Source organism: Schistocerca gregaria, chromosome 5 (assembly GCF_023897955.1).
Source record: "Schistocerca gregaria isolate iqSchGreg1 chromosome 5, iqSchGreg1.2, whole genome shotgun sequence".
Taxonomy (NCBI): domain Eukaryota; kingdom Metazoa; phylum Arthropoda; class Insecta; order Orthoptera; family Acrididae; genus Schistocerca; species Schistocerca gregaria.
In genome coordinates, this window is record NC_064924.1 from 180,011,276 (window position 1) to 180,031,946 (window position 20,671).

A 20,671-nucleotide genomic window follows, 5' to 3' on the forward strand; every position below is an offset into this window, starting at 1 on the left:
TTCATACAGAAGTAGGCCAAGCAATACTTTGCAATACTTTTTGTTTATTATGTTGATGTATATTTATGATTATGTTTCTTTCTGTTACACATATTAACCAGTATTTAACACCGTTTTAAGTAATATAATGACCTGCGTAGGACAAAGTTCATCATATCATTTCTTATGCAAGTTATGATACAGTACAAACGGAAGCTCCATATGTACATGTTTCTCATCAATCAATTCACATGTTTCAAGTCCAAGAAAACAGAAATTAGTCCATGTAATGTAGTTTTTCCATAAAATACATAGAATTTTCCAATAAATGTTTCTGGAAAATATTGTAAAATGTCTCTGTCAAACGTGCAAAATGTAAACATTTAGAACATTCATCAACTCTTGCATGATTTTGAAGACATTTCTTTGTAAGAATTAACAGGACCTTAGCTTTCAGAATTCAGAAAATGCATGCAGCTAAAATAATCAGTTCGCATACCTGAAATTTAAAAATTCCAAAAACAATTGTTAAAATGCAAAATATTTGATGTATGAACATCTGCAGCTGAGAAACATATTAATAGAATAAAAACCCACTTAAGTTGCTAGTAATTTCTTAATTTATTTAAAGATCAGTTTCAAAGCGTAAAGCTTCATCTTCAGGTGCCATCAAATAATTATGATAGGGAACATAAACGTGTAGCAATCAGTCCAGTCAGTCATGGTGGGTCTCACCCATGTCATACAGGTGCATGGGAATGCACGACCAGCAGCCACAGTGCCTGCCTAGACACCACAACACAGATTAAGGAATTACTTGCAACTGAAGCGCATTTTTATTCTATAAATAAAATACAAAAGTTTACAAAGTCCATAAGGGACATGTTGTTGATGAGACTTTAAGGTCTAATCTTCTTTCCTCCTTCATGTGTTGTTATTATTTTAAGGAAAATATGTAGTTGTACTTAAAACTTTACACATTTTTAATTCTTCATTGTAAATCAAGACTAGTTAGAATTGTAATATTAAAAACTTAATTGTAATTGTTACCTCTTTATGAAAATACCAGTGTGAAGTTAACTGTAAGAGCAATTACTAATTTGTTGTTGAAAAGTCATCAGTTTTTATGTTATGTGCCACACTGATTTGGAACAAAAACACATTACTCTTAAATAGTTTATGTGAACTTCTTCAGTGCTGTTTTGAATAAGTCAACACATAATTGTATGACAAAAAAATGGTATCCCAGACTGTAGTTTGAATCATAACATGGAGGTCCCATCAACTGTAGACATTGTGCCAACTTTAGCAACTAAGTATTTGTCAAGAGTCTATATATTCCTCCTGTGGCAAGAGTACATGTGTGGGAACACTGCTGTGACAAGCAGCATCAGTAGTGGTTGACCAGAAACCCGGTCAGAGACAATCTGACAGTCAGTCTGGCTTATGGCTTCATTGTGTTCAGTCATTTTGCTTGTGTACTGATGATGGTCGAAGTAGAGAAGATATAAAATGTAGACGGGCAATGGCAAGGAAAGTGTTTCTGAAGAAGACCAATTTGTTAACATTGAGTATAGATTTAAGTGTCAGGAAGTCATTTCTGAAAGTATTTGTATGGAGTGTAGCCATGTATGGAAGTGAAACATGGACGATAAATAGTTTGGACTAGAAGAGAATAGAAGCTTTCGAAATGTGGTGCTACAGAAGAATGCTGAAGATTAGATGGGTAGATCACATAACTAATGAGGAAGTATTGAATAGGATTGGGAAGAAGAGAAGTTTGTGGCACAATTTGACCAGAAGAAGGGATCGGTTGGTAGGACATGTTCTGAGGCATCAAGGGATCACCAATTTAGTATTGGAGCGCAGCGTGGAGGGTAAAAATCGTAGAGGGAGACCAAGAGATAACTACACTAAGCAGATTCAGAAGGATGTAGGTTGCACTAGGTACTGGGAGATGAAGCTTGCACAGGATAGAGTAGCATGGAGAGCTGCATCAATCCAGTCTCAGGACTGAAGACCACAACAACAACAACATGTTCTGTGTGATAATAAGAGTGTTCTACATTGTACTTGGGTTATGTAATTATTTGCCACTGTCATCACCTATATCCTGTATAACTACGTTGGAGACACCAGACAACTGTGTTTGCACACACTTTCACCATTTCCAACTCTAGGGCAACTACAATGCTGCTATTGTGCCTCGCAGATTACGTCTATGGACACTGTTTCTTATCCAGTGACATCAGACACTATGTATAACACCACACATGCAGCTCAAGCAATAAAAAGTGACAGTGACTCGCCTGGACAGTGCTGTGTTGTGAGCAGCACTGCTCAGCAATGGAATGTAACAAACAATGCACTTTGTGATCATGCTTGTGGCCCTGCTCCTTTTGCAAACTGGGCTACATTTGAGCCACAGGAACCCAACCAGTTGGACTTGTGCCTACTCACTTTCAAAGAGACATCAACCATGCTGCATGTGATTGTGATTGCTCCAGACCTCATGCAGCTGACTGCATCACCTCCCACATCAACTACCATGTATCTTGTTGTGTCACGTATGGACAATACATGTTCGGACATTCTTTCACTACGAATATTGTCTTGAAAACCTACTGGCCACAGGACACACCTCAAACTACCATCCACAATTCCAGTCAGACCATCCAACATTATGGTTCACCACTGTGGACAGCATCTTCTCTTCAAGTGATAGCATAAAATTGGTAACTCTATGAATTCACTTTAGGAACACAGAGACACAAGAAGTGAAATCACACTCCCTTCTCTAGCAGACAACAAGCATGAGACTGTGAAAGCAACACTGCTCTCCTCCAGAGAAACAGATCCATCACACATCATTTATGATGAAGTTTTTAGTGACAAGACTCCATTGTAATTATGGCATCACCTCTGCAGTCAGATCAACTTTCATCTCATGGCTGACCATAGATTATGGATCCTGTGGGTTATGAAACTCCCCGCTTAAGTACAACTAGCCATGGCTGCACATGAGCATGAATCTTTGGACATATTCCTTCAACCTACTGATCAAATATACTCCTTCGTACAACATGGATAGCACATTTATAATGTTGACAACAATAGTGGTTGGCTTGACTAGCAGCTTCAACAGCAGTAAAAGCAACAGCTCACTAACAACAAGCCAACCCAAACCCACCCGATTTTTGCCACTGCCAATTTCACTGCACCTGGCCAGAGCAGTGACCTTCACATGGCATCAACAAAGCCCCACTTCTCCCGTATGTGCTGTGCTCGCACCTGTGCAGAACATGACAAGCTGCACTGTGTCCACACATGCACAACATGTCACCAACTACATTGCACCTGAATTGATTTCCAAGATGACAATGATGGATCATCTATGCCTCACCTCCTTCATAATAACAGACTTTTTGCATGTAACCATATCAGTGGCTGGCAATACCTCACTGATACAATCTCAGGGGTCAGCACCTCACTGCTCACCTCATCAGGCCATTCATCATAGCTGGTGCTACTCAGCCATGACGATGCACCCCAGACATCAACACGCACTCACGCTATGGCCGACCTGCCTCCATGATTATCATCTTTCTGCCATCCAGCATATTTCACTGTCCAACGACCTCACTGCTGCAGATGACAACACACCCTGAACACCTGTCTGTGTCTGTGAAGTCCCACTACACAGCTTCCTTTACAGTGCTCCCCCCCCCCCAAAAAAAAAAGAGGGGGGAGAGGGGGTAGGGCTCTGTGGGAACACTGCAGTGACAAATATCATGCTGGCAGTTGGCCAATACCTCAGTCAGGAATTCTCTAACAGTCAGTCTGGCTTATGGCTTTGTTTTACTCAGTAGCTATGCATGTGTATGCTCTGTGTAATAATAAATTTGTTCCACACTGTATTTGGGTTTTGTAATTATAAGTCACCATCATTGTCTATACCCAGCAGAACTACACATGCGAACATGATTATTTCAAATGAGTTGCACTTCTGCAGCTATCCATTAACCTGTAGCAGAAGGATCTATTAGACAGTGTAAAAGTAGTCACCAAGGAGATGAAGCAAGATAAGCAAAATCATAACACTAGACTTTGGACGTGATTCCTGAAATGCGTTTCTTTTTTTTTTTTTAAAGTTACCCATTTGTAAAATTATTCATCGGATATGATGTTAGGTGTCACCATATAATTTCAGCATAATTTAGTACTTTAGAATCCTAGCAAATAATGAAGGAGTCAAGCCAGTTGTTCTGAATGTAGTGGTTACCACCCAGTTCATTCTTGTAATGCCCTTTATATTGTATGTTCCAATTGGAATGGAGAGCCTTTTGCTGCAAAAAAATTATGTACATGGTATCATAGAATTAACTGTTGTTTAAAAAATCTCATTATGAAACTGTCTGTCTCTGATAGATTCTCATTCATACACTAAGCAAGTGGCCAACATTAGCAGTAAATGAGTTTCAACCAATTCATGACAGAACAGCTGTTATGAGACTAAGAGGTGGGTTCGCAAATACAGCAATAGTTATGCTGCACATTCCAACTGAGATAGCAGAGGACAAAAAGAATATATGCCGAAAGAGAGAGAGAGAGAGAGAGAGAAAGCAAGACAGACCATGTCCTGATAGATAAAAGACATGAAAGCAGTGTAATGAATATGAAAACCATAAGAAAAACTGAGGCAGACACAGATCACTACTTACTCATGACAGAGGTACAACAACGAATAGCTATAGAGAAACCAAGGGATGGGGGGGAAGAACATAAAAGAATTGCATATTGGTGCAGACAATGTGAAAGATTGTGACAAGGCATAGGAATTTGTCATTAAGCTTTGAAATGGATTTGAGTTTCTAACCATGGAAAACCACCTTGACATTGAAGGCCTACACAAAATGATAAAAACAAATGTGAAGAAGCAGCTTTAGAAATGTATGGAAAAAGAAAAAGCGGAAAAATCCATGGTTCTCAGAAGAATGTAAGCAAAATGTGAAAGAAAGAAGAGCAGTGAAGGAAAAGCACCTACAAGAAGATTCCAATTAAAGCAAAGAAACATATAAAAGAGGTAATAGGGAAACTAAGACTCTTCTCAGAAAAATGAAAAGGCTAATTAAAAAGCATAAAACTGCAGAGAATGCAAGAGATTTGTACAAGACAATTAGATTTGTCAGAAAAGAATATATCCTGTGGATGGATAGCATTGATGATTAAAATGGCAATACAGTTCTGGAAAGAACAAAATGTACAGAAATATGGAAGGAATATTTTGAGGAGTTGTAAATGTTGAAGACAGAAATGAAGGAACAACATAAATATCAGTGCCTAGATCACCTTGTTTCACCCACAACAATGAAAGTGACAGTTGCCAAAATCAAAATACTAAAACTGAACAAAACTCCAAGGAATGGTGGAGTAATAGCTGAACAGTTTAAAAAGGGAGGACATACAGTTGCAAAAGAAATACACAAACTCTTGACCAAGATTTGAAATTTAAAAAAAGCATGCTGTTTGAGTGGAAAGAAGAAATCGTAAAAACAGTCCATAAAAAGGGCAACAAACAAGAATGCAGAAATATAGAGGCATCTCATTAAGTAGCACAGCCTACAAAGTATTCTCCAAAAGATCGGAACCATATTTAAAAGAGGTAACGGATGAGAAACAAGTGGAATTTTTGAAGAACTGCTCCACCTCTGATCAGATATTTGCACTAAAGGAAGCCATGTCAGAATACTGGGGATACAACTAAACTAAGGCAATATTGTTTGTTGATGTTAACCCTGCAGTAGTTGCACCATGTTCCTTACCACTAATAGCTGTGAACTGTCAGTCAGCAAGGTGACAAATATAGATTTATAAGTAAAAATTAATGAAGTAATTAAGAATATGAAGTTTACTGTGTTTAATTTTAATGAGCTAAGTGCATACTATTTATAAAGCTGTAAATTCTGTCCAGATCCACTGAAATTGTAAGTTTCCGAATATGTTTCAATATTTATTTGCCAAATGAGGTGGTAACAGTTTGTGGATATGAAAAAGATGTATAATAATATTGTAAACAGGATGAAAGGCACACAGTGGTTACAACAGTTCTTCAGTTTATACAACTCAGTCACAGTCTTCCATGTCTGCCCCCGGTAGCTGAGTGATCAGCGCAACAGAATGTCGATCCTAAGGGCCCGGATTCGATTTCTGGTTGGGTCGGAGATTTTCTCCATTCAGGGACTGGGTGTTGTGTTGCCCTAATCATCATCATTTCATCCCCATCGATGCACAAGTCGCCAAAGTGGCTTCAAATCAAAGGACTTGCACCCGGCGAACGGTCTACTCGACGGGAGGTCCTACTCGCTTGACATTTACATTTTACAGTCTTCCATTTTTGAACATTCTGAACAAATAACACTTGCATGTTCCAAACTGAGATATTTACTACATTTGCAGCAGATGTTCCTGGTAGGTCTGTTCTTTCTCCTATCACAGCATGCACAATGTGCTCTCTGGATGCTAGGATGCTCGGTAGGCCTTGCTTTCACCTCCACTTGGAAATTTTCACAAATTTTTGAAGGAATATTAGATAGTATGTACTTATGGCACATCGGACTTGCACATGTTCTGTAACAAGTTCATAAGACAACTGATGCAGAAAATCTCTTCATGGAGTGCAGGTGTATGGGTTGTTAGCAGCATGAATCACTACAGAACTGAGTCCTCCAACATTCAGGAATGAATAAAATATGACCATAGGCCATCAGTGAGCGCATCTTGTGCCGCTGTAGACAGCACACAACTCGTCACACATGTCTACACCTCTTTCCATCTTGTTATATGTGACTATCATTTCTGCTTTGCCTTTGCCTGTCTCTGTGTCAACACTGTCACCCTGGTGAAGACTGGGTACCACCACAAAACTTTTGCCTTTTTTAGGCATACATGATACAAGAGAGTAAAATTTTCTAAAGGCAAACATATTTGAACCCACATGACACCTATTTAGCTTCATGAATTCAAGTGGCAATTCCTTTTGTGTGTGTGTGTGTGTGTGTGTTGTTTCTACTAAAGTTAACTGAAAATAATTTTTCAGAGTTCAACCAATGGACGACTGGTAAACCAGTTACCCACTGTGATCCTTCCTTTGATAGAGGTACACAGTCTCTGAACTATAGCAGCTGGAGTATTATTTACATAAAATGGCCTCTCCAGTTGTCTTTCTACATACACTTCCATATCAATAGCAGAATACATCCTGGCATCACAAAGAGCAAAGTTTTTATTCCGTGTTTCCTCAGCTTGCTAGGTAAATACTGTATAAACCAACAATTGCCTCAAAATTCCTCTAACTTCTCACTGATTGTGAGGTGTTCGAAGGTAGTATAAGCTGTTTTGCAATTCTGGACAAACATCTCAAAAATGTTTCTTGTAGAAGCTAATTTGTCATATTTCAGTCTTTCTTTTCTGTTTACTTTTTGTCAAATCACAGATATCTGAGAACGAAGTGAAATGTGCATAGTGACATGGTGATCCTAAGAATTTCTACCCCTGTGCCACCAGTCTTCCACATATTATCTGCATTTAGATGGTTAGCCTTCATCATTCCAGCCAAATACAGTAGACCTATTAGAGCTTAAATTTTACTTGCAGTTGTGCGATGCTGTCTGCCAGCCATGCAGCAGCTGCGCCACCTAAGCAGCCAGCCGAGCAGTGGCCGCTAGACTGGGACTCAGTGCTCATTTGAATGCTAATGTGTACACATGTCTTGCTTGTCAACTTGTCAACTTACTCTGTGACTTATATGTGTTGTGTCATTCTGAAATATATGTGTGAAACTTGATGTTATAACAATTGGTGACGAGGATGGGATTTTTCCTTTTCACCGTTGACCCACAGGTTTCCATGGCTACCATCGAGCAACTATAGCAAAATTTCCTTGAACAGCAAATGCTTCTAACAGTGGTGATTCGCGATTTCGTTGTGGCGTCAAATGCGGGGCATTTCTCATTGTTGGCTATACCCCTTTTTCCTCCTTATGACAGCACGGCGGAAGACTGGTCTGATTATGAAAAACGTCCTCGACAGCACTTCTTGACATTTCATGTCACAGACGAACAACCATGTAAGTCTCTGTTCCTTTCCTGGATTTCACCTCAAATGTATTGGTTGTTGTCGCAATTGGCTCTTTTGAAGGATCCTGCGTCTTTGTCCTTTGCTGAAATGTGCTCACTTCTGTCTGTCTATTTTCAAAAGCAAACGCATGTGGTAGCCTCTCGTGATGCCTTTTATTGTTGTCAAAAACAGCCACATCAATCCTATCGCACTTGGGCTGCTGAACTTCATGGCCTCAGTCGAAAGTGTCAATTTGTTACTGATGTTCACAAAGAATCCTATGCCGATTCCATGGTACGGAATGCTATTATCTGGTTGGCACCCGACAAAGAAGTTCAGCAACATGCCCTTCAGTTGGCAAATCCTACTCTAGATGAAGTTCTCTCCATTGCGCAGTCTTTTAAAATTTCTCGCGCCGCTGGGGCGCAAATAGAGGCATGGGGTGATGTCAGGGAAATACAACCTCTGTGCGTTCTTGACAACGCGTGCGGCGCATCCCCGCCGGCCGATGTGGCCGCGGTGCGCTACCACGCGCAGCCTCGGCTTACCCGTAAACAACTTGCTAAGAAACTGCAGCAAAACCCCCGGCAACTTCCTTCATGTCTGCGGTGTTTCACGAAACATTCACGCAAGTATTGTCTCCAATGTTGGGCTGTGTGTCACAATTGCAAAAAGAAAGGTCATGTGTCTTCCGTTTGCAAATACGACTGCATACATGATGTTCATGAACATGACACTGATTCTGAGTCTGTGTTGTCTGTCAATTGCACTTCTTCCCTTTCAGGGAAGTTGTTCCTTACTGTCCAAATCCTTGGTCGAGATGTTCGCATGCAGGTGGATACTGGTTCTGCTGCCACTATAATTAATTATCAGACGTATTATCAGTTGGGTTCTCCACTCCTGTCACCTGTCACTCGGCAATTACAGATGTACAATAAACAGAATATTTCTCTCTTGGGACAGTTTAATGCTGAGGTATCTTACAAATCCATCGTTCACACTGTCCCCATATTTGTGATCGACCAGAGTAATGCAGAGAATCTTTTTGGTTTCGATGCCTTTTGTGTTTTTGGGTTCTCCGTAGATGACTCTGTCAATATTGTCTCTGATGCTATTCCTTATGCTCAACTGGATTCCTTGTCGACGACATTTTCGTCCCTTGTTTCTTCTGGGTTAGGCCGTGCAAATGACTTTGATGCTCATAACACGCTCAAACCCACGGCTCGGCCTAAGTTTTTTCGGGCTCGGCCCATTCCTGTGGCCCTTCATGATCGGGTAAAATGAGAGCTGGATCATCTCACTACTTCAGGGGTCTTACTTCCTGTCACTTCCAGTGAGTGGTCCTCTCCTGCCGTTGTCGTTGCTAAGCCAAATGGTGATATTCGTCTCTGTGGCGATTTCAAAGCCACTGTAAATGCTCAATGCCTCATCGACACTTACCCTATGCCCTGTCCTGAAGAACTGTTCACTAAACTTGCTGGAGGCCAGTATTTTTCTAAAATTGACCTGTCAGAAGCTTATCATTAACTTCCTGGCAGTTCCTGGTCCTTAACACGCCTTTCGGCCTCTATCAATACCAACGCTTGCCATTCGGGGTTGCTAGCGCCGCTGATCTTTTTCAGCGATTCTTGGAACAATTATTGCTCCCTGTCCCTGGGTGTATCAATTAAATGGACGACATTGTTGTCACTGGCTCCACCACTGAAGAACATCTTCAAAACCTCCGCACTCTTTTTCATGTCTTACAGACTGCCGGTCTTAAGTGTAATCTTCAGAAATCACAATTATTTCAGGCATCTATCACGTACTTGGGGTTTCAACTCTCTCGGGATGGTATTCGTTCACTTCAGCAAACTGTCGCTTCGATTGATGCCCTTCCTTGCCCTACATCTGTTAACAAACTGCAGGCCTTCTTGTGGAAAATAGCATACTATCACAAGTTTTTACCGTCTGCGGCTTCGGTGGCTCAGCCATTGCATGAAAACGTGCCTTTTCACTGGTCCGCATCATGCGATGCGGCTTTCCAGAAATTGAAGACTAGGCTGAAACAGGCCCCATGCCTGGCTACTTATTGACCTGGCCAACATCTTGTTCTTGCCACAGATGCTTCTCAATACGGGGTCGGTGCAGTCCTTGCGCACAGTTTTTCTGACGGTTCAGAAGAACCCATTGCTTATGCCTCCAAAATGCTCACGGATGGCCAACAAAAGTATTCTCAAATTGAAGAAGAAGCTTTGGCCATTATTTATGCTCTTCATAAGTTTGGTGTTTTTCTCTATGGCTCAAAATTTCATCTTGTTACGGATCACAAACCACTTGTTTCCTTTTTTCATCCATCAACGTCACTTCCCAACAAGGCTGCACACCGCCTCCAGTGTTGGGCTCTTTACTTGTCTTGTTTCAATTATGAAATTCATTTCCTGCCAATGGCTCAACATTCAAATGCTGATGCTCTGTTTCGCCTTCCCATGGGTCGTGATCTGGCATTTGATAGGGACGATTGTGTTTCCACCTGGATGTTGCCGAGCAGCAGGTTGTGGATGGGTTCCCCATCACTGGGAATAGGCTGCTATGGGCTCTGACCCTACCCTCTCCCGAGTTTTACGCTGTATTCAGAAGGGTTGGCTAGATCGCCCGTCCGCTAAGACTTCTGATCCGTTGCGGAACTACTACGCTTTGCGCTACCGCCTCACGGCTAGGGGTGGTGTTATCCTCCTTTCCACTGACAATGCTTCGCCGCGTGTTGTGGTACCTGCATCTTTGCGTGCTTCAGTCTTGCGCCTCCTTCACCAAAGGCACTGGGCTGTGTCTCGCACAAAATCTCTGGTGCGCCGTCATGTGTACTGGCCTGGCATCGACTCTGAAATAGCACACATGGTCGCTGCCTGCGGCCCTTGTGCATCACAAGCCGCTGCCCCGAAGTCATCTTTGTCACCGTGGCCTTCGCCTGAGACGCCCTGGGAGTGCATTCATGCTGACTTTGCAGAACCCTTTTTAGGTACTTATTGGCTCCTCGTAATTGACGCCTACTCCTTTCCTTTCATTTTCCATTGCACGTCGACTACCAGCGCGGCAACCACCAGTGCTCTTGCCTGCATTTTTCTTTGGAAGGCCTCCCCTCTACTCTTGTTACTGATAATGGTCCGCAATTTGCCTCTTCCGAGTTTGCGGATTTTTGCGCTTGTCACGGCGTTATGCATGTCATGGCCCCGCCATTCCATCCGCAATCCAATGGTGAGCCTGAACGACTGGTCCGCACATTTAAGGCTCAGATGCGAAAACTTCTGACTTCTTCTGCTGCTGATGATGCGCTTCTCCAATTTCTGGCGTCTTACCATTTCACCCCCATAGGCGACCACAGCCCGGCTGAGCTCTTACATGGCCGACAGCCCCACACGCTACTTCATCTTCTGCTGCCTTCCACCTCACGGCCGCGGGTGCCTTCACTTGGCCGGTTGACCGCCGACGACCTCTTCTGGGTATGGGGATATGGCAGGCAGCCAAAATGGAGCCTGGGCTGCATCTTATGACACCGTGGCAGATGCCTATACGAAATCCAGAAGGACACAGGTGTTGCAGTGCGTCATTCGGACCAGCTTCGGCCTCATGTGCTGGCAACGCCTGTTCCGAATGCCGCTACACTACCTTCGGCTCTACCTGACGCTCGGGATCTTGGCATCTCTCAATACTCACAATGCAGCCCTCTCACCATCATTGCGATGCCAGCACAAGAACGGACGCCACCAGGAGACGTGCCCATGCAGGAACCGGATGACCATCCTATGTCAGAGCAAATCTACTCACCTCCTCCTCCAACGGACGCCGACACATCACCCATGTCTTCTGTCATATCAACTGGACATACCGCAATGGGCAGATTGGTGCATGGGGCCCCAGCAGATTCGACCCCTGCGTCTCCTGTCGTCTCAACTCGTTATCATCGGGGACACTTCCGTCCGTACGGGAAGCCTCCTCCTTGAGACTTTACAGTGAGTCAAACAACGCCTATGGACGTTAGCCATCTCCAGGACACCTCCATAAAGACCAGTGCAACAATTTCAAAGGGGAGAAAAGTGTTGTGACTCGCCGATCATTCAAAGCGCCGCCACGCAATTACGCGCATTCTCTACATGCGGCGCTGTCTGCCAGCCATGCAGCAGCTGCGCCACCTAAGCGGCCAGTCGAGCAGCGGCCGCTAGACTGGGACTCAGTGCTCATTCGAATGCTAATGTGTACACATGTCTTGCTTGTCAACTTACTCTGTGACTTATATGTGTTGTGTCATTCTGAAATATATGTGTTAAACTTGACATTATAACAGTAGCATTGCAGTCCCTTTCTCTGGAAAATTTATCTCTCTGTGACGTAGTAAATAGGTTTGTGTTTTCTGCTATTGTTCTGATAATATCATCAATAAAAAGTGCTTCAAAATTTCAGTTGGCATTTTCAGATGTTTTACAGCAAGAAGGTGGGTTATTATATTTTTGGGTCTGGCTCTAACATTTTTTGGAGTTACTTGTTTATTACATTTCATCACCTGATTTTTTTTTTTCAATGCACATTGGACTGTTTGTGACATTGTCAATAATGTCTTCACCATCAGACGCCTCTTGTTTTGTATCATAATTTTCAGGTTGCTCTTCTACCTCATCTATACTTTCTTCACATTAACCATCGCAGTCACCTTCAGGATCAATCTCTGCCAAAACCTCAGCAAACAACTTTCTAATTCTTTCAGACTCTCTTTCACATACATCCATTCTGCAAAAAATATATAAATAAAATAATTAATTAAGCTGAACTTAACAAAACAATATAACTAATAGAAGGTAACAATGCAATAATAAAAAACCCTTGAGAATTAACAATAGTATGGTAATAAATGCTAATCTTTTACTATTACTCCGAAAGCCAACACCGCAAATTACATAGAATGTCGTTGATCATGCAGGACTGTGAGTCCACAATTGTTGACCATTCTACCACCACTACTCCGGTTCAAATGAAACAAAGCAGTAACATAGTACTGCTGATTGTAGGAGGAGATACACAGGTCATGTGATTCCTAGGTCCAACAAGATTAAAGGAAAAAAAAAATCATCCATGCAGACTGTCAGCCCACATGCAACTACTGCAAGGTTAAGGAAGCCTATACCAGGATGAATAGATAAAAGTTGCAGGAGGAAATGGAGAAGTTTGGGATACCAAAGAAGATGACAAAATTTGTAAACATTACACTGGAAGGCTCAAAAGGAATAGTGAAAATACAAGCAGAATAGTCCAAAGATTTGACATAAAACCAAATGGCAGGCAAGGAGATAGAGCGTCACCATTCTTGTTCAACAAAATAGTACAGGCAGTACTGGATACAGCAAGCAAAGCTGAAGAGGAAATAGCATATGAGTCAAAAGGAATTTTCATACTATTTCAAATTACAGTGTAATCTTAATTTTACATTCTCCGATTTTATGTTTTTCATGATTCTGCACCATAAATTCATAGCCCCTGTGAAAAACCGATAAGATCAATGCCAAAAATTCCCCAATTTTACATTTCTTCCTAGTAAGGTTTACCATGATTCTAAGTTCTTACTTGATGTCTCACTTGACTTTGTCCCATTTTCTTCCTATTGGAGGTGGTGGTGGGTGGTGGTGGAATTAAGGGAATATTTCATGCCATTGTGAAGAGGGGAGATGTGAGAGAGGAAACACTGATGTAAGTCCACAAATGGTGTTGCCAACACAACTTGCAACATTTAGCTTCACCATGCAGTTATTTTATGTTACAACTACTGCTAGGACACAGCAGTAATGAAAAACCAAGACATTTGATGCAAAGTGTTCCAGACCAAGCCAATACATGGCAAAGGGGTCCAGCCACCACTTTTTCTTGTGCCACTTATAATTCAGTCTCATCTTTTTGCATGAATTTCCAATGTACTGTCCTCAGCAGCAACATCAATTGTCACCCTTTTAAATTCAAACACTGCGTCTCGAAGAATATGATCAGTCATAGTCAAGGAAATGTCACCCATTTCTGGCTAGTGAACTCTTGTTGGCTGTCAACTTGTTAAGTCACCCAATAGCCAACACAGCCACCACACCACACTTACACATGTAAAGTAAGCTCACCTACTGGTTGTGTAGAGAGGGAGTGACCCTTCAGCAATGGGAGTGCAGGTAGGAGTGAAAGCCTTTTATGAAGTGCTGAAAATATAATTTTTATGCAGGTGAAGTGCTATAACAGAGATGTCACATGAAACAGAACAAAGCTTTTGTGATAGCACATTTTAAAGAGTTTCATGTTCAAATCTGACATGATACAGTTCCATACTTTGCACCACACACACCACACACTGTAGATTGTAAAGATTGGCAGCAGTGATAGAGGGCATGAAGCGAAACTGTAGCATCTGAGCTTTATTTCAGATTTACATTTTACCCAGTGTACAAACATTCACTGAGCTGACTTCTAACAAACTTGTGACATCAATTGGGGAAGTAAACACATTTTTTCACGTCTCATCAAGCATAAAATAACACTTTAACAAGGAGGTAGCACATGAAGTGTGGCTCATAAGAAAACCATTAAACAATAACAGCAATGGTGACAAAGTATGTCATTAAGTACAAGTTTGCATTTATGCTTATGGTTTAACCACTTTTGGTTTAATTCAACATGTTCATCAATGTCTGCTATTTTCTAGGTGAGCACAAAGGATGATCTCTCAAAAACGTGTTTTGAGCGTATAATTTGTGGTCATAGAGTGTCACATCTGTGATTTTTTAAGAACTGATGGAATTCATTACGACAAATTAATGTGTAAGCATTGTATTGTACATTTAATTTCCTTCACTTAGACAGATTTTATACAAAGTATTGGAGAGGATTGTGATTTCTAATAATATATGCCAATTAAATGTGTTTTTGCTCTAATTTTGGAGGGTTTTAACATTTTCCTCAATTCTGTATTTTCCTCACTTTTCCGTTTTGTAAGTATGGGCTGCATGAAAATGTAAAACAGGGGTTTCACTGTATGTAGTTTTAAATTTTTGAAAATACTTGCCAGGAAGCTATTTAAAAAAGCAAAATTCTTGAGTGTTGAAAGAAAGAAATTACAACCGCATGTCTGAAGAAGTAGATGAGTTTGAAGGTCTGGTGGTGGCACTAAACAACAGAAGTGATCAGAAACAAGAAATGAAAGGACTCAAAGAAGCATTCAAATGTCATACTCCTTCAACAAATTACTGTCATCCAAATTTTTCCAAGAAGAGTCAAAATAAGGATAGATAAAACTATTATCAGAACAGTGTTATCATCTGAGGCAGAAATACGAGGAACAGTTAATTATTCAGAGAGAAAGATAAAGGTTTTTGAAGATAAAGCCCTGCAAAAAATGTTTGGATCAGTTTGTGAGGGAAGACAATGACAAAGAAGATAGAACAGGAAGCTCAGGGAGGAATATAATGAACCAGATGTTGTTGTGGAAACCAAAACAAGGACAATTAAAGGGGCTGATCTCATCTATAGCAGAAAAGAGGGTTCAGGACTGAGATGACTGTCAGAGAAGAAATCGAATGGTCGAAGACCTTATGGCAGACCAAAAATAAAATAGAGAGACAGGTGACCAAAAGTCTTCAGATTTTTGGAGCAAGGAAAGAACATGCCAAGGACAGGACACTATGAAACAGGCTACTTGACAAGGCAGAAAACTGAAAGCAGTTTGTAGAGCCAGAAGAGTGAAAGTAAGTAATGTGAGCCAGCCCTCCTGGTTGGTCATGCGGTCTAAAGCATGGCTTTCCGGGCGGGAAGGAATGCCAGGGCCCGGCACGAATCCGCCCGGTGGATTTGTGTCGAGGTCCAGTGAACCGGCCAGTCTGTGGATGGTTTTTAGCCGGTTTTCCATCTGCCTTGGTGAATGCGGGCTGGTACCCCTTATTCCGCCTCAGTTACACTATGTCGGTGATTGCTGCGCAAACAAGTTCTCCACACAAGCGTACACCACCATTACTCTACCACGCAAACATAGGGATTATACTCATCTGGTGTGAGACATTCCCTGGGGGGGTCCACCGGGGGCCAAACCGCACAATAACCCTGCGTTCAGTGTGGGACGGCAGAGGGGTGAAGTGGACTGCCGTAGTCGTCGTGGGGTTGTAGACCACGGCGGCGGGGACGGAGTGTCTCCGTCATTTCTAGGTCCCCGGTTATATACAATACAATACATACAAGTAATGTGAGCAACCCCCAAGAGGACTCTCACTCTCTGTTAGTTATGTGCATAGTGAGAAGGTCCCATGCCAAGTAGCATTAGCTTCCTAATTTCATTGTTTTGTGCTGCATTATTTAATCTTGTTACCCATATGTCTATCAAGCTTTATCTGTAACTGTTTACCTACATATGATCAAGAGTTTTGAAGCCTGTGCAGCTATACTGTCCCAGCTGAAAGCACAATGTTGGGACTCCTGTTTGGCAAGTAGGCCGGGGTAAGGGGTTGTGTAGGGTAAAGTGTGTAGAGAGAGAAAACAGGCAGGAAGCAATACAGAGGATTTGAAAAGGATAGCTGATGGCTTGGTGGGGGGCTGCACGATATACAGGACAGGATTGTAGGAGGGAGAAGTAGCAGGTGCAGTAGATAGGAATGCAACACACAAGCAGCATAGTCAGTGAGTTAATGCCATGCATGATAATGATGTCAAGGCAAAGTGGATCTGAGAAAAGTTTACAGGACAGACTAAGGGGAGAGTGTTGGGTAGAGAGTGGGTGCAGCAGGTGAGAGGATTATGAGAATGAAGGATGTGTTGCAACTCTCATCCATGTAGTTCAGAAAAGATGGTGTTGGGGAGAAGGACCCAGATTGTACAGGTTATGAAGCAGCAACTGAATTCGAGTATATTGTGCTGGGCATTGTTTTCTGCCACTTAGTGATCAACCCTGCAGCATGCTGCTCAGTACAACTTGCTCAAGTTCAATAGCTGCTTCACAACCTATGCCATCTGGTTCCCGAGAATCAGCTTTTCTGAACTTTGTGTATGGGAGTTATTCTTAGATCACATCCTTCAACCTGTAATCCTCCTGCTCTCAGTCTCCACTAACCCACTGCACCCACACCTTCTACCCAACAGTATACCCTTTCTCTGAACTGCCACCCCTTCCCAAACCCTTCCACTACATCATCATCATCATCATCATCATATTCTACATGAACTCACCAGCTCTGGTGTCTATGTGTTACATTGCTATCCCACAAATCTGCTGCCTCTCTGTGCTTACTGAGTACAGTGTTACATGCCAAGTGGCATTATTTTTTCATTTTTCTTCCTTCTGTGCTACACAGTCTCTTTCTATTTTCTCCATCTGTTACAATTATCTTTTTTCTATCTAGCTGTATGCTAGGACATGATTATGACTATAGGAGCAACATTACTTACATGCATATGAAGTTATTAACCTTTTATACAGAAAATGTGTTTATTTATACGTATGTAATGCAAACCTGGATTGCATGTGGTTATTTTATTTTTGTGCTACTGTTATTTGACAGTCGTAATGTCGCTATCTGCTTATCAACTTGGATGCTGTAATGTTGATAGTTAAATAACAGTCTGATGCAACAGAGGTAAATATATTATTTTTGTGATGTTGATGAAAGCATTATGGTCCATACTATAGAAGCTATCAATGGTTCTAAAGCAATGCTGAATTGTTATAAGAAACTGGGGAAAATGGAAATGAGAGAAGACTATGTCTTAGAAGGTGTAATCTACAGATTGATCTTGAAAAGGACAAAATGATGGACTGCCAGGCTTCATGAAAATCATAATGTTTTCTTTCTTTATTTTCTTTTCTCTTGAAGAAATATGTTCATTGCGAAGAATTATGTCTGTAATGAGAGTCATTATACTACAATTGTGTCAGGATTCTGACACAATCCTACTCATAGCACATTATGAGTGAAATTCTGGAGGGAAGGGTCATTCATTGTAATATTAGCAGAGGTATCAGACAATTCATTTATAGTTTGTCAAGACATAGAATATTAGCAGTCCATTTGCAAAGTTTTCAAGGAGTAAGATATCAAATATGAGTTGCTAAGCTGTATTATTTCCCTTTGCTGTGGTGCCTTCATAGCCTGTTACATCATTGCAAAGTGGTAGCGTTCATTGTGACCACAAGGCAAACAGATGTGAGATGTGGAGAATGGTTACCAATGTACAGTATCACACACGCTGGTCAGCCAGAACACACACCCACCCACCCACACACACACACACACACACACACACACACACACATATGCCTGTCTCCCTACATTGTGCTCATCCAACTGCCATCTCTTTCCTGGCCCTTGGTGAGTGTACTGAGATGAGGTGAGGGTAGAGGGTGGGGTGGGATGAGGGATGGAGAGAGATGGGAGGCAGGGAGGGGGTTGGAGGGAAGCATCTAGCAGCTCGTGAGAAAGTGGGGAGCCATCTGTGGGCTAGCTAGAGGTGCAAGTAGAGGGGGCAGGTGGCAGACAGCTGAGCACACGATTTCACAGACTAGGGTGTGAGGTGGCAGCACACAACTAGCTGACATGTATGGAATGTGGGTAGTGGTAAAGTGATGGTGTACACACACACACACACACACACACACACACACACACACACACACACACATGCTATTGTGTAGGGTGGGGTGGGGGGGTGGGGGGGGAGGGGGGACAGAAAGTTACCTTTGGTTTAGGCCATGGAGGTTATGGGACCAAAGAATGTGCTGTAAGGATAGCTCCGATCTGCACGGCTCAGAAAAGCTGGTGGTGTTGGGGACGAACCAGATGGCGCGGGTTGTGAAGCAGCCATTGGAATCTTGCCTGTTGTGCTTTGCTGCATATTGTGCCACTGGATGGTCCATCTTATTTTTAGCAACAGTTTGATGGTAGCCATTCATTCTGGTTGACAGCTGGTTTGTTGTCATGCCAATATAAAATGCTGTGGAGTGGTTGCAGCAGAGCTGGTACATAACATGGCTGCTTTCACATGTGGGCTGGCCTCTGATGGGGTAGGATAAGCCTGTGACAGGACTGGAGTAGGAGATGCTGAGTTGGTGGATAGGGCAGATCCTGCATCTGGGTCTTCCACAAAGGTATGATCCATGTGGCAGGGGACTGGGGGTGGGAGTGGCATAAGGATGGACTAGGATGTTGTGGAGGTTGGGTGGGTGGTGGAACACCACTTTGGGAGGGGATGGAAGTATCTTGGGTAAGATGTCCCTCATTTCAGGGCACGATAATAGAAAATCAAAGTCCTGACAAAGGATGTGGTCCAGTCGTTCCAGTCCCAGATGGTAAAGGGTGACAAGGGTGGCACTTCTTTGTGGTTGGTTCTTCGGATGGATGTGAGGATAAGGTGCATGTGGGTATATGGCACAGGAGATCTGTTTCTGTAAGGTCTGGGAGCGTATTGACTGTCAGCAAATGCCTTTGTAAGGTCTTCAGCATACTGGGTGAGGGATTTCTCATAACTGCAGATGCATCTGCTACAGGTGGCCAGGCTGCATGGGAGGTATTTTTTGGTGTGGCAGTTGTCAAAGTTCAGTGTGTTGGTTTGTTAGGGGAAGTGTGTAGCGGGGATCAGCTGATGTGGACTGAGATGTAGATGGAGCCATCTGAGGGGATGAGATCGACATCTAGGAATATAGTACAATAGGTGGAGGAGCACCAGGTGAAGTGGATGGGAGAGAAGGTGTATGATCCTATCTAAGATTGCCTGAGGGCAGATTGTGATGGGTCAAGGCTCGGCACAAGCATTTAGGAAACCGCACAACTTGTTGGCTGTTTGAGGAGTGCTTTAGTGAATGTCTTCAACGTCTGATGAGACCAAGGTGAGATCACATCTAGACATCGTGGGGCTGGGCAGCCACCCCTCTTTACAAATGTGGGACGTCATAGGCTGGGCAAACTGGTAAAACAGGACAGGCGATGAACTGTTACGGAACTAACATCAGAATTTAATGCTGGGCAGAGTGCAAATGTGTCTGAACACACAGTGCACAGAACAGTTCCAACAATTGGTCTCCACAACCGACGACCCATGCACATGCCAATGTTAACACCGTGACATCAACAACTATGACCAAAATGGACACATGATCATCGGCACTGGATGTTGGGGCAGTGACAGGGCACTGCATGGTCTGATGAATCCTGATACCTTCTTCATCATGCTGAGGGGAAGGGTGAATCTCTCATCTTCCAGGGGAACATCTCCTTGACACCTGTTCCCCAGAGCATAATGGAAGTGCTGCAAGCTTGTCTCCATCCCACAGATGGAGACAAGCTTGCAGCAGTTCAATTATGCTCTGGGGAACATTCACATGGGCGTCCATGGATCTAGTGGAGCTCTTGCAAGGCACAATGTCAGCCAAGGAGTATTGTGCACTGGTTGCAGACCAGTTACACTCTTTCATGACAATCATGACTCCTGACGGCAGTAGCATTTTTCAGCAAGATAATGCACTATGTCACAAGGCCAGGAGTGTGATGGAGTTGTCTAAGGAACCCTGTGGCGAGTTCCTGTGGATGTGGTGGCCCCA